General features: G+C 29.1%; 1 non-coding gene across 1 annotated transcript; it reads left to right on the forward strand.

Moving 5' to 3' along the window:
• Positions 1-6,221: 6,221 nt before the first annotated feature.
• LOC131172303 (small nucleolar RNA R71) lies at positions 6,222-6,329 on the forward strand. Its single transcript, XR_009142785.1, has one exon. It is a non-coding gene; the product is annotated as a small nucleolar RNA R71 (small nucleolar RNA).
• The last annotated feature ends 9,124 nt before the right edge of the window (positions 6,330-15,453 follow it).

Raw genomic sequence — 15,453 nt, forward strand, 5'->3', positions numbered from 1 at the left:
TATATTTACTACCTACTTTGGTTGCACACCTCACTTAACTTTTCTCATACTGTCAACAACCAAAAGCGTTCTTATGTCATCGCCTCCTTATTCTACCTTAGGGACAGAAAACTGATAAGGTCTAATTCATATCCTACAACTCTAAGCTCCAGGTTCAGGCTCCTAAGACTGTATCAATTATAACCTGCTTTGAGTTCTACACTTCTGGGTTCTATACCTTGACAAATGTTTTCCCTAATGTTATCCTTTTCTAAGCCTCTATCCTTACTTTTCTATTTACCTCACTTTCCATTCTTAGATCTACATTTGCCTCCTCTATATCTTTACTCTACTCTTCCAAATCTTATCATAATCTGGGCTTTTCAGTTTTTTTTTTTTTTAACCAAGTCCTTTTACCTTACCCAAAATTGAACTTGACTATTTTATTCTTTAGTTCTACTCTCTTCTTCACGTGGCTGTCATGTTAGAAACCTATACCCCTTACACTGTCTCTATCAAGTCATCAACACCTTTATGTTACTTAGAATTGGTTCTCTAACCACTATAGCTAGTACTTCTACTAGTATTCAGGTTATCTCTCCTACTGCATTTGATCCAACTATTTCTATCTTTCCCTTTTGCATTTCTTCTATATATACACATATTCTATGATTTATCTATGTTAACTTTTTTCTTTATCCTATCCTTCATTTAGAGTATACTTTTGTCTCAAGCAATAAGAAGCTAAGGAGGAACTCAAGGAATAATAGCCATGCATTCACTGTGTGATCTCTATTTTTATTCTTTAGACCACATATTACCCCCTACTACCTCAAGGAGGGGATCTACAGGGATTCTATTTTCCCATATCCACTCAATTAACCAAACATAAAATATTGGGTACCTAAACAAGTTATTCAATTTAAAAACCTTTAATCCATCATGATCCAATCACTTAAAATTATTATAATGGAACTTGTACGCTTTTTAGGGTACCTGAGTCAACAACTCTCTACCACAGCTTACAGTCCTAACTGGGATGCCAATCATTTAGTCACCAACTCCAATAGTAATCCACTATCTCACTTAAAGGACATTATCATACTCTGTAGCACATCTAACAGTAAAAGAGCTACTATATCTACTACATTGCCACAACTGCATAAGGCTATCTGCTCTCTTATCATACTCTAAAATTCTCTAAAATATCATCTCATAGGCTATAAATATTATTCCTAGCCTTCGATCTCTTTTAGGCAGTAAGGTTATACTTTGTACCTTGCTGACACACAACGGATACACTATTCTTACTAAACTTTAGGCAAAACTTCCCATGTAAGGCCAAACTTGTCCAATACCCCATATCGGAGTCCAGATGGTCTCACTATGTAAGTGTTACCTTTACTTTAATTATACTGAAACTTCTAATCTTATGGCAAGTCCTAATATAACTCTAGCTCATGCTAGGGTAACCGAGTCATTGACCCTAATTACTGACTAACTGTGACCTTCAATATTCTAGCTCAAGGGTTTTAAACCCCTAACTAGGAGTTCCCAACTCCTCTACAGACATATAACTCTGTTCTGGCATATCTTATACCAAACTAGAGGTTACTTAACACCCTCATCATGGAACAATATGGGGATGCACGAAGCTCTACATAATAATCTCATGTCGGTACGGTAATTTGTAGCTTATAGAATAGACATTAAAAACATTATATAGGTCACTACTATACATCCCAACAGACTAGGCTTCCAAATCTCTTATCTCCCTTTAACTCACTGATACCAAAAACTTGCCCTAAATGGGTTGTCCACCGATAACTGCCAGTAGTAGTACCTTTGCCCCCATCTAGGGCAACTATATTGCCATTACTCACTTTGATGTACTCATGCCTTGTACTAGATAGGCATACCAGTTAGCCCTATTTTGATAGAAACATGAAATTTCTTAGAGTACATATACCCATGGCAGACCTCATCACTTTTTCCAGCTCAAGTTCACATCACTAGATGCTTCATAAAAACTAAAACACTAAACTGAATCATTCTCACACTACATAAGGAATAACGCAAAATCTAGAAACAAGAAATTACAGAAGAAAACGAAACAAAATCCTATACTGTGCATATGATAACTCTAAGTACACATCTTCCCATGAATTTAGAGCCTAAGCTCTAATACAAACATTGTCACAACCCAATCCCATGGGCCGAATCAGCACTAGGACCTGGGCCAGCGTAAATCTCCTGAGGCCCATACCTTACTAATCCCAAATCCATAGTCAAGGCCCAAAATTGAGGCCCAACATATAAATAAAATAAAATAAAATATTATATTATATTTTTATCTGGGTCATCCTAACCCGATAACTATCAAATACTAAAGCTAGGAGAGCTTAGCTCAACCCTAATACCATCATTTATAAATTATTTAAATATCATAAAAATCTTGATTTATTAATATTAAGAACGTAAATTAACACAGTTCCTAATAAGGTCCATACTATTCTTAACATATGCAGAGTTCTAAATTATAAATTTAGAAAATAATAATACAAATAAATAACTACGAATAAACCTACAAGGAAGGAACAGGTTATTCTGAAAAAGAACTCCTCCTGTAGCCTGAAAAAAATAGGGTAAATAGGAGTGAGCATTCGACTCATAGGGTAAGATATTGATTTTATATACAATTTCTATAACTATCTAGTACTAATGCATCCCTAAGGATGAAATGCAACACAGACTAATAATTTCACCAAAATCAAATAATATTCGCACAAAGAATAACTTGAAGCACTCACATACCCGTGTGTCACATCAGTATAAATACGATATGAGAGCTAATCTCCTATACAGCTCTCTTGATCTAAGGCCTGCCAGCGAAATCAACTCAAGCTGGACTTTCTCTTAATAATCCAAATGCGGGGGTCAACGAGATCAACTCAAAGCCATACTCACCCCGAATTTCTCAAAAAGGACTGGGCCCCAAGCGAGACCAGCTCAAGCCGATTTGCCCATCCTACCCATATCCATCACACCACACCACACGCACGTCGACACACACACACAGCTCCAAATTACCCTAAGGTGACATTCACATTCATTTTTTAAATAAGAAAATACAACATAAAGCATGCCTAGTATTTAACTACATACATATATTTATATGTGATGCATGAACATGCCTTAAATATATAATAATATTGAAATTGTAAATAAAATCACTATCTACTCACTGATTATCGGAGACTAATGTGGCGACTGAGTGGGAAGGATGGTTGACCCTGATTGCCTAAATAATTATAATATAAATTTATTAGAACTATTTCGAAATAAGACTCAAAAGAGACAAAAGACAACTTAATTTATGTCGAAAATCTGACAAAGTTTCCCCTATACCTAAGACCTACTCAACCTGTAAAATGGTTCAAATAACACTTCTAGAATCACACATCTCAACCCATATCTCATCAACATCATATGGCAATAAATTTTATAGAATTTTCCTTATGAACAATAAATTCTACAGAAATCTCAAATTTTGTACTTAATAGACATCGTTAAAAATACTAAAAACCACCTCAAATAATGTCAACTCATTCTCATTCAAAGAATACACATTCCAAAGCTCAAAATTTAACCAAATTGGTATTTGCAATAAGAAATATCTATCTCAAAAATCCGGATTCAAACCCAACACATTAAAATCAAGATATACACACCAACTCAATTCTCAATTCCACAAATAAATAAATCATTCAACTCTTCAATCCAAACACACCCTCTCACATCAAAAATCAACATCAAGAAAATAAATTGGTTATATCACCTCAACCACTTATCAAAATGAAAAGCAAGAGATGAACTCCTTTAAATGATGCCCTTTTTGCACAATTTAAGCTTTTGACGATAACTTTCCTTCCTGCCAATTTGACAAAATATGTTGCATAATAAGCACAAATCAAATTTAAAGCCAAATCAATTATGCAACCTAATAAGCACATATTAAAAGAATAGAAAACTCCCTCAATTTGCATTTTCTCATTTTCCATCTAACAAGCATCTGTATAAAGCAAAATTGGACAATTGTCAAAAATTGAATCAAAGGGTGATTGAAAACTAAGCAAAACAAAACAAATAAAATAAAATTAACCAAAACAAAGCAAAAAGAACTTGGGTGCCTCCCAAGAGCGCTAAGTTAAGGTTATTAGCTTGACCCTTGTCATGTTTTATAGTGGCTGAAATTGGAATTTGTTGCCTCCATTCCCAATAGGTGATTCAATATTCCTATACTTCATTTTCTTTCCATCACATGAGAAGATTCCTGTTGCTTTGTCTAAAACTCTAATCATTTTTTTCTTTACAACCTTTGGTCCATCTTTCTTAAGTGATGGTTGCTTGACTTCACTTTTCTCCAGCTTAATTTGAAAGATTGATGCTGTAGGACAAGGTGGATTACTCTTCAAATGTTGTGCAAAGGTTGCCATTTTTGGTTTTTCATCATTGGTACTCCCTACATGGACAAGACAATTTTCAAGAGGGTCCTTTAAATAACTCTTTCTAAAGTGTTCTTTCACTAACTCATCAATAATATCAATTCTTAAGCAAGAGTCTATATCTTGATGTTGTTTCTTGTTGGCATTGCCAATGTTGAAAATTAATTCATCCTCTCCAACTCTAAGAGTGAGCTTTTCACCCTTGACATCAATCAATGCTCCAACTGTAGCTAGAAAAGGCCTTCCAAGAATAATTGGAATATTAGCATCCTCTCCCATGTCCAAAATGACAAAGTCAACTGGTATGTAGAACTTTCCAACCTTCAAAGGCACATTCTCTAAAATCCCTTCTGAATACTTAATTGATCTATCTGCTAACTGAAGAGAAATGTGGGTTGGCTTAAGATCTCTTATGTTGAGCTTTTCATATATGGAGAGGGGCATAAGGCTTACACTAGCCCCTAAATCACATAAAACTTTTGTAGAACATGATTCCCTAATGAGGCATGAAATTGAAAAACTCCCTGGATCTTTGAGCTTTGGAGGAAGTTTCCTTTCGAGTATGGCACTGCACTCTTCTTTCAGGGCTACAGTCTCATGGTCTTCAAGTCTCCTCTTGTTTGAGAGAATTTCTTTTAAGAATTTTGCATAAGAGGGCATTTGTGAAAGAGCATCAATGAAAGGCACATTTATGTACAGTTTCTTTAAGACCTCCAAAAACTTCCCAATTTGCTTATCAAGTTTAGCTTTTTGAAATCTTTGTGAAAAAAAAAGTTGTGGCTTGTAAGGCTCTGGAGGTATATACTTCTCTTCTTTCTTATTTTCTAGTTTTTCACTCTCATCAACTTCTTTCTCATTTTCTCTCTTCTCATTGTTTACTACCTTCCCACTTCTCAATGTGATAGCTTAACAATGTTCTCTTGAGTTTTTTAGCTAACTCGGAAGCTTTCCCATAGACTTGGTACCTGAAGAGGATGCTTGCTGTGCAATTTAGTTCTCTAATATTATGTTATGTATCTACAGCTGTTCTAATCTTACTTTCATCTCTCTCATCTCCTCATCATGCTAAGTTGATTAACAAGAATTTGTTGTAATAGCATTTCTGTGGTTGAACCTTGCTCTTGCTATCTTGGTGGAGGTGTAGGATGTGTATTCCTTTGTTGAAAACTAGGTGGTGGCTGCCTAGATTGCTAATATAGATTCCCTTGCTATTGTGGTTGTGGAAAACTCTGAGTAGAAACTTGGTTCTGTTGATTTCCCCATGAAAATTCGGGATGATTCCTCCAAGATGGATTATATGTTTATGAATAAGGATTACCCATCTACTTGTTTCCATAGTTCCTAACATAAGTGGCCTGCTCACCATAATCTGCTCCATAACTCATTGTTCCTTCTGTATAAGCAACTTGTTGAGAACTTCTAGAAGATGATGATGAACTAACTAGCATACTTAGATATTCCATCTTCTTTGCAAGCACATTTGTGAGTGCATCAAATTTGGCATTGATCATATTGAATGCATCAAGATCATACATTCCAGCAGCTTGTCTCTTTTATGTGGGAGCTGGCCCTCTTAGACTACTCCAAATATGAGTGTTCTTTGTAATTTTCTCCAAAAGTTCATAAGCTTCACCTTCCTGCTTCATAATGAATTCTCCTCCAACTTGAGCATCAATAATTCTTCTGATAGCAGGAGTGACATTTGTATAAAAATTTTGATTTATTATCCATTTTGGAATGGCATGATGTGGACATTGTCTCTCCAACTCCCTCCATCTCATCCATGACTCATAGAGGGTTTCATCTTCTCTTGGCCTAAAAGCTGTCATCTGATTCCTCAACTCTTGAGTTTTTCCACGTGGGAAATATTGGGCAAGAAATACATTAGTGAGCTGCTCTTAATTTGTAATGGAATTGTGAAGTAAAGAATCAAGCTAATCTAGTGCTTTGTCTTTCAAAGAGAATGGAAATAACTTGAGTCTTGTTGCATCATCTGATACTCCAGGTTGCTTTTGCATGTCACAAACCATGAAAAACTTCTTAAGATGGGTGTGTGGGTTTTCTGAAGGGTGACCCCCAAATTGAGAGTTCTGAATCATCTGTAGTACTCCAAAATCCATCTTATAACCGTTTGCATCTATCCTGGATCTTGCTATGCTTGAAATCATCAAAACGAGGGAATGCATAATCCATCATACTTCCCCTATGCACATTAGCATTGACAACTTCTTCCCCTCGAGCTTCATTTTCATTATTTCTATTATTTCTAGCATTACCACCATCAGTTCTAACTCTTTCTTCAGCCATTTCTAGTTCAATTCAGCTGCTCTCAAAGCTTTTTTTCTTCTTCTAGTCTCTTTCTTGTTGGCTCTACAAAACTTCTCAATTTCAGGATTAAAAAATAGAGATGTGTTACTTGTACTTTTGGTTCTTCTCATAAAAGATCAAAAAGTACCTAAAAAGAACAAATAAACACAAAATGAAAAGATAATAAAGATAAAAACTACAAATAACTAAAATAATCAAGAATTCAATATTAAATAAACAACTTCCCGGAAACGGCTTCAAAAACTTAATGTAGACTACCACAAGTGCATGGGTCGTTTAAGCAGTATAGAAAAAGATATTATTCACATAGAGAGTTGTGTTTGATATTGAATTTTTAATGTAAAATAAACAATGTTAAAATTGTATTTTAATCAAACAAACAAAAGAAATTTGGAAATTCGAAGCTTAAGGTATGAAAGTGCAACATTCAATTCAAACAATGACTAATTTAATAATTCGCAAAATAAAGAAATTAAGAATATCAATAATGAGATTAAACTAAACACTCAAAAGTAAAATTCCAAGCAATAATTGATAAAAGATGATTCCGGAGTTAAGGGTTCATATTCAAGTCAATTTGGGATTTTCCCTAGCTAGCCCAATCTATCAAATCTATGGTTTAAAGGAAATAAATTCTAAAATCTTTTGAAATCTCTTTCAAGTGAGATAAAGAATGCCTTAATTAACTTAATCCTACCTTCGTGGAGTTAAAATTAACCAAGACCCATTAGGTTCTTTAATCAATCTATTAATCTTCTTAATCCTTAATCTATTTCTAAATCTAAGCTAATTAAATCTAATTTTTTTTATTATCTATCACTTGGTTTTCTCCTTTCGGTGCTTCAATCAAGGATTAAGAATATAACTTAATGGGGCCCTTCATTAAGCATGTAAATAAGTACATAAGAAATTGATTAAACCTCATAAATTTCATTAAATTGGGACTAACCCAGTTCAAACCCACAAAAATAACTCAAATATTACATCCCCAACTCCAGAATCAAAGAAAACTACTCACAATCCATATTTAATACAAGAGATTCTAAATAAAAGAGGAAATAAATCATGGAAATAAACTAAAAACTAAGAAATCCAGTAAAAGAAATGTAGGAAATGGTGAAGAAAAGAAGAAATTTCCAAATCTGGGTCAGGAATGAAAGCAAATGTCAGCTGCTTCCTCTCCCTTGCCTTTTCTGTGTCTTTTTCCCTTCCTCTATTTCTCTGTGTGTCTAAATGAGGTAAATAATTCTCTATTTATATTCTTTGACAAAACAACCCTAAAATGGTGTGTGTGTGAGGTAACTATTCATGTGGGAGAATCTCTTTTCCAGCTCATTTATGAAGATGTGCACAGGTTATATAAAATCTTGTGTGAATCTGGCAATTACAGAGGCTTCCCGTGAGGTTGCACAAGTTATGCAGCTGGTTCTGCAAGTTTCAGCCATTTGAAATTCATTTCGTGAAACTGTATAAGAGAATGCGTGAAAGTGCAAAAGTTATGCAGCCGGTTGTGCAAGTTTCAACAGGTTTAGGGTCTTTTCCATGAAGCTGCATAAGGAACCCGCATAAGCTGTGCAGTAAGTTGTGCACTTTTCGGTAAATATTCAATTCCTTCTAATTCCTATGCAAAAATTGCACATGTTGTACAGTAAGTCATGCGGATTTCGGCAACTTCACAATCTTCAATTTCCAAACTTTATTTTAGCACTTTTGGATCTGAAAATTACTCATCACTTGCACAATTATTTTTTAGTCCGTCGAAAACACTATTTGATCTACAAAGCAAAAGCAAAATTACAAATTAGTCCAGAAATTGACAATTATGCAAAATTAACTAAATAACTAATAAAATTAATTAGAAAAGACTAACAAATCAAAAAAATGACCATGAAATGTAAGTTAATTAACTATGTAAAATGTATGCATCAAATTGCTTTTTCTTCTCCTTAAAACATTTTTTTTAATTTAATTACAGTATTTGTCGAACGGCCTTCATTGTAGAATTGGAAAATATAAAGAAAATGTTGTTTAAGGCTTTTTTTTTTTTTAAATTGCATGACATTATATATGTATATATTCAAAAGTTCAACTAATTAACTTAATATAATTTTAAGTTTGAGTCTTCTATATATATTTGAAATTAAATTTTCTAATAATGTGTTGAATTGAAGAAAAATGAACTCTATTTAAATGTGAAACATTGGCGCATGATTATAATAAATAACATATTATAGTGATAGAAGTGATTATTTAGTGTTTAGTGTAATATTATTTATTGATTGTAGAGTCAGCAAATGTGTCATGCTAATGTCTATGCAATGTGCAATTAATTAAAAACCCTATCTTCAAACATCAACTTGTTACACATGAAAGAGAGTACATAATCTTATAATAAAAATTAAAGTTAATTAATGTTATCATTTTATGCATAACAATAAAATATCAAGAGAGGCTGCTAATTAAAGAATTCTCTTCACATTCACATCATCAACAAGATGCTTGGCCAGCCCTCTCTTTTTCTTGAGAAATATGAATTTTCCATGATATATATTTTTACTAGCTAAATGCTTATGCTATGGATAAATTTAATAAAAAATTAATTTTATATATTTAATTTAAATTTTAATATTTTGTTTTTCACCAAAATCATTTTTAAAATTCCATATAATTTTAATTATTAAAATATGTAGCACTTTAATAATTTGCTACATTCAATTTAGATTTTCAATAAAATTACTTATTTTATCACTTTTTGCAATTTCATTTTCTATGAAAAACAAATTAGTTAACATATTCAATTAAAATAAATCATCACTCATAAAAGTATTATCATGATGATCTATAATTAATTAATCATGAAACTTGTAATATTCAAATTTAATTGAACAAAATATAGTTACATATTTTATAAATTTTAACTATAATTATGGTATATATTAAATTAAATTATATTTTTATTTTAAATGATAATAATAATAATAATAATAATAATTATTATTATTATTATTATTATTATTATTATTATTATTATTATTATTGAATGATAGTCAATATTGTGACAAAAAATTTTACTTTCTTTTATTAATTAATTACATAAGAATTTGTTTGTAAAACAAAATTACATAGGAATCATTTAAAATATCACTTATAATGCCGCGTGATAAATTCTCTTTTTAGAATGTCACATGACAATCTCTTAAAAAAGTTTAGCCTACTTTATATATATATATATATATATATATATATATATATATATATATATATATATATATATTAGGTGTATTTTCACTTTAATTTCTACAGTTCATTCCTTACTCTTTATCAAACAAATTAAGTTGTTTAAACTCACACATTTTTCTCTCTATTTATAATTTTTCGGTGGCTAGAGTGATATTGTCCTGCAAGAGGTTTGCTGCTATGGAGGAGTTGCCATAGGTATGTTGAATGCACATTCTTTGCGGTGAGGTTGGGTACCTACAATGCTTCCTTCTCTCTTATCTTCCCAATCTTCCTTTCCTCATCTACACCTGTGATCTCCCCCCCTTTTACTTCACCAATGCCTTGACAATAATCAGATCTCACTGCTTCTCACCCTCTCATCTAAATCTAGTCCATCTTGAATTTAAAATACAAGATAATATAAAACTCACCTATTAAATACATAAATCTTATATATTTATATCTTAAATTCATGATAAAAAAAATATTATCGCTAAATTTACGGATGAATTATTTCGTAGATAAATTTAAATTTTTTTGTAGTTAATTTCATTGGAGATTTTACTGTTATAAATTACCGACTATTTATCGACAAAATTTTTCATTGGTAATTATCAACGAAAATAAATTTTCGTAACTAATTTTTATTTAATATTTTTTAATTTAGTCTTTTACTTTTTAATTTAATTTAATTTTTTAATTTAAATTAACTTTTAAATTTAATTTAATTTAATTTAATTTTAAATTTTTAAATTAATTTTTTAATTTATTTTTAATTTTCTTAATTTCTAAATTAAATATTAATATTAATTATTTTAATTTAAATGCAAAATTAATTTATAATTTTTTAAGATTTAATTGACTTCGAAAAATAATTACTAGTAGGGCCCAAAATAGGCCCTACATAGTGACTATGCCACAATTGCCCTATGTTGGGAAGCGGTTTTTCTTTTATAGAAAAACTCACTTCTCTCTATTCTATTCATAAATGATGTGGAAATTTCACATTTTTTGTGATTTACTGACGAATTACTGACTAAATATATTTTGTTGGTAATTACCGACGAAAAAATTTTTGTTGGTATTTTTTAAAAAATTTTATTTTCTATTTTCTCCTTAATATTACTTACGAAAAGCATTTCGTTAGTAATTACCGACGAAATAAATTCATAGTTTTTTTTTTTTTAATTTTCTTTTCAAATTTCTCCTTAATATTACCTACGAAAAGCGTTTCATTGGTAATTATCGATGAAAACAATTTATAGGTAAAATTTTTTGATATTTTCAGAAATTTTTTTCTCTATTTTCTCCTTAATATTACTTACGAAAAGCATTGCGTTAGTAATTACCGATGAAAACTTTTCATAGGTAAAATTTTTTTAGCTTTTTAAAATTTTTTTCTCTATTTTTTTTCTTAATATTACCTACGAAAAGCATTTCATTGGTAATAACCAAAGAAAAAAATTTTTGTCGGTAAAATTTTTTGAGTTTTTAAGAATTTTTCTGCTTAATATTACCCATGAAAAAAGTTTCGTTGGTAATTATTGACAAAAATTTTTTCGTAGGTAAAATTTTTTAAGCTTTTTAAAATTTTTTTCTCTATTTTCTTCTTAATATTACCTAGAAAAAACTTTTTGTTCGTAATTACCGACGAAAAAATTTTCATAGGTAAAATTTTTTAAGCTTTTTAGAATTTTCTTCTCTATTTTCTTCTTAATATTACCACGAAAAGTTTTTCGTTGGTAATTACGAATGAAAAATTTTCATAGGTAAAATTTTTTAATCTTTTTAGAATTTTTTTTCCTATTTTCTTCTTAATATTATCTATGAAAAGCTTTTCGTTAGTAATTACCTACGAAAATGGTTTCGTTAGTAATTACCTACGAAAATGTTTTTGTTGGTAAAATTTTTTTAGCTTTTTAAAATTTTTTTTTCCTTCTTAATATTACCTATAAAAACTTTTCGTCGGTAATTAGTCGGTAATTTCGTAGGTAAAAATTGGTTTAAATTTTATTTCTCTTTTTCGTCGGTAAAGCATCGGTAAATTATTTTTTATTTGGTAGGTATTTTTTTCTAAATTTTATTTTTTATTTTCTCCTTAATACTACCAACGAAAAAATTTGTATTTATTTTTTTTTAAATTTTATTTTTTATTTTCTTCTTAATATTATCTACGAAAAGCGTTTCGTTAGTAATTACCGACAAAATATTTGATCGATATTTTTTTTATTTGATCGCTAATTTTACCTTCAATATTAGACACTACCTTTACCTATGAAATTATATTGTCGGTAAAGTATTCGTCGGTAATTAGTCGGTAATGTCGTAGGTAAAAATTAATTTAAATTTTATTTCTCTTTTTCATCGATAAAGCATCGATAAATTATCAGCGAAATTCTATGGTCGGTAATTTTCGTAGTTATTTTTAACATTTATTGTAGTGATATTGAAAAGTTCAACTAATTAACTTAATATAATTTTAAGTTTGAGTCTTCGATATGTATTTGAAATTAAATTTTCTAATAATGTGTTGAATTGAAGAAAAATGAACTTTATTTAAATGTGAAACATAGGCGCATGATTATAATAAATAACATATTATAGTGATAGAAGTGATTATTTAGTGTTTAGTATAATATAATTTATTGATTATAGAGTTGGCAAATATGTCATGCTAATGTCTATGCAATTTGCAATTAATTAATAAACCCTATCTTCAAACTTCAACTTGTTACACATGAAACACAGCACATATATTAATTTCATGATTATAATAAATATTAAAGTCAATATTAAAATAAAATATTAATAAAATAATATAAAATCAAACTAATAACTTTCACATAACAATAAAAAATAATACTAAATATTTTCACATTTTAAATTATAAAATACTAGTAAAACAACAACAATTAGCTTCCAAATACCTTATTGCTACATTTTTAACTAGAGACAAAGATTATTAACAAAAATTATATTATTTTGATCCCTTAATTAACAAAAATATTATAATTTAATATAGCGTTCGATTATTTATGAGATAACCATAAGATGAAAAGGGTTAATAGTTATTATAGAGTTTTAAAGATAGTATATAGAAAGAATAATAATATCTGGAATCAAATAAATATATAACAATAGGAGGAGAAGAGAGAATACATATAGAAATTTTCTATATAGAACTCTTTAAAGATAAAATCATGCAATTTTGTTGGAAAAAATACAATTTTGACTAGTTTAAATTTTGATTCACAATAATAAAAGCATTAAAAATAAATATAGCAGACATTATTTATAAAAAAAAATGTATATTATAATTAAAAATTTTTAAAATTAAAAAAACTAAAATAATTTTAAAGTCATTTCATAACGTATATCTTAATAAATATATTTTACTAATATCTCAATAAATATATTTTACTAACTAAAAGGTGATTTATTGTATTTATAATTAAAAATAATAAAATTAACATTAAATTATTATTAAAATATTATTTAATAAATAAAGTTATAGTTATATAGTATTTTTCTTATATATTTAATTTATTTAAGAGAGGCTCTCTCAATTTATAAAAACAACTTTATTGGAAATAAAATTTTTTAAGCTTCAGATTGGTGAATCTTTACTTCCACCTCTTAGCCCTTACAACATATATAGGAAATCAGGGTCTCTATATGGCAAAAATATTGATTATTTTTATTATTAAAATTTATAGCACGTAAGTAACTATAATAGTCTCATTTTAATATTTTATTTTCAATCTTTACCAATCAATTAGATTTTCAATAAAATTGCATTTCTTATCTTATTTTTTAATTTATTTTCTATGAAAAAATAAATCAGTTAACATATAAATTAAAATATATCACCACTCATATCTGATAAATAAATAAACAAATTTTTTAAAAAAAAAGTAATATCATTATGATCAATAAATAAATAATTATGAACATATTCAAATTTAATTGAATAAATATATTTAAAATTTTTGTAAATTTTAGTTTAATTATATTATTAAACTAAATTTTTTTTTATTGTAAATAATAACAACAATTATTATAATTAATGGCAATTAATATTATAATAAAATAATTTTTTGTGAAAAATAAAAATGAAATAACATTAATATGAACTTAGAAGAGCCACATCTCAAAAGCTGGCTAACGAGATTAGAGAGCTTAATCCTGTATGTACACCGCGTTAAAATCTCATACTTTAATTTTGTCTCCTTGCAATAGGATCATAAGTTCGTAACGGTACTTGACAATGGATGCCATGATCCACACGGTGGCTGTTGAATGGATACGGCCCGTAACGAATGCACGCCATTCGATTTTCTTCGAGATTACTCTCTTATCCAGGAAGCTCAACGTAGGGAAGGCACATCTGACCGGTACTTATTAGGATCTTAAATTTAAATTTAATTAATATTATTAAAATTTAAATTCATTTTAAACTTATTTAAAATTTATTTTTAACTAGTTAAAACCTCTTAAATTCGATTATTATTACTCAAAAAAATTAAAATTCATTTATTTTATATATTTTAATTAATATTTTATATAAAAAATTATTTTAATTAATAATTTATATTTTAAAAATTTAATAATTTAATAAAATATTTAAATTTCATTTTATATAAAATAAAATATATAAAAATTTATAAATATTATTATAAAAATATATATTTTATATTTAATTAAATATTTATGTAAATAAATTCGATAACGAATACCTAATATGTAAAATTCGACCCGATCTAACCTGTCACGAGTATTATTTTTCAAACCTGAACTCATCTCAAACTCGATTATATAATATCCAACTCGATTATATAATATCCAAATCCGTACTATTAAAATTCAGTTAGATCGAATACCTAAAAAAATCCAATCCTTGTTATCCCCAGTACTTTTGAACTTTCTTTCTGGATTTTCCTTCTCGCTCTTATCATGGAAAGAAAAACGTTATTGCAGTTAGTCGTTATCTCATTGAACTCCTTCCACACTTAAGCAAACTTCTTCTTCCTCAACTCGGGCATAATAAAGAACAACTTCCATCATTGTAGATTCTTGAAAACTTCTTTCTGTGCAGCTTCAATTACCTTCATTTGATTGTCATCAACAGGGCCTCCAAAGCACAAGAGGACCAACAAGGATAATGAGCCCCATTGATCTCTCCTTCGTTCTGCTAGCGACTCTTTATTCCATATTAATTGGGTTCTTGGATTAAAGCATGCATACAAGAGCCAGATTGGTAATTGATTTTTTTTTTCCATTTTTATTTAATTACCTTCAGAAAATGTATTATTTGAGAAAATGTTTTAATTACCCTTAAAGAGATGCATGCAATGCAAACAATCAATGAATCAAAATTCAATAAGGCTTCTGAAATTGCAATGCTTCAACACAGTCAACAAAA

The sequence above is a fragment of the Hevea brasiliensis genome, chromosome 13 (assembly GCF_030052815.1).
Source record: "Hevea brasiliensis isolate MT/VB/25A 57/8 chromosome 13, ASM3005281v1, whole genome shotgun sequence".
NCBI lineage: Eukaryota > Viridiplantae > Streptophyta > Magnoliopsida > Malpighiales > Euphorbiaceae > Hevea > Hevea brasiliensis.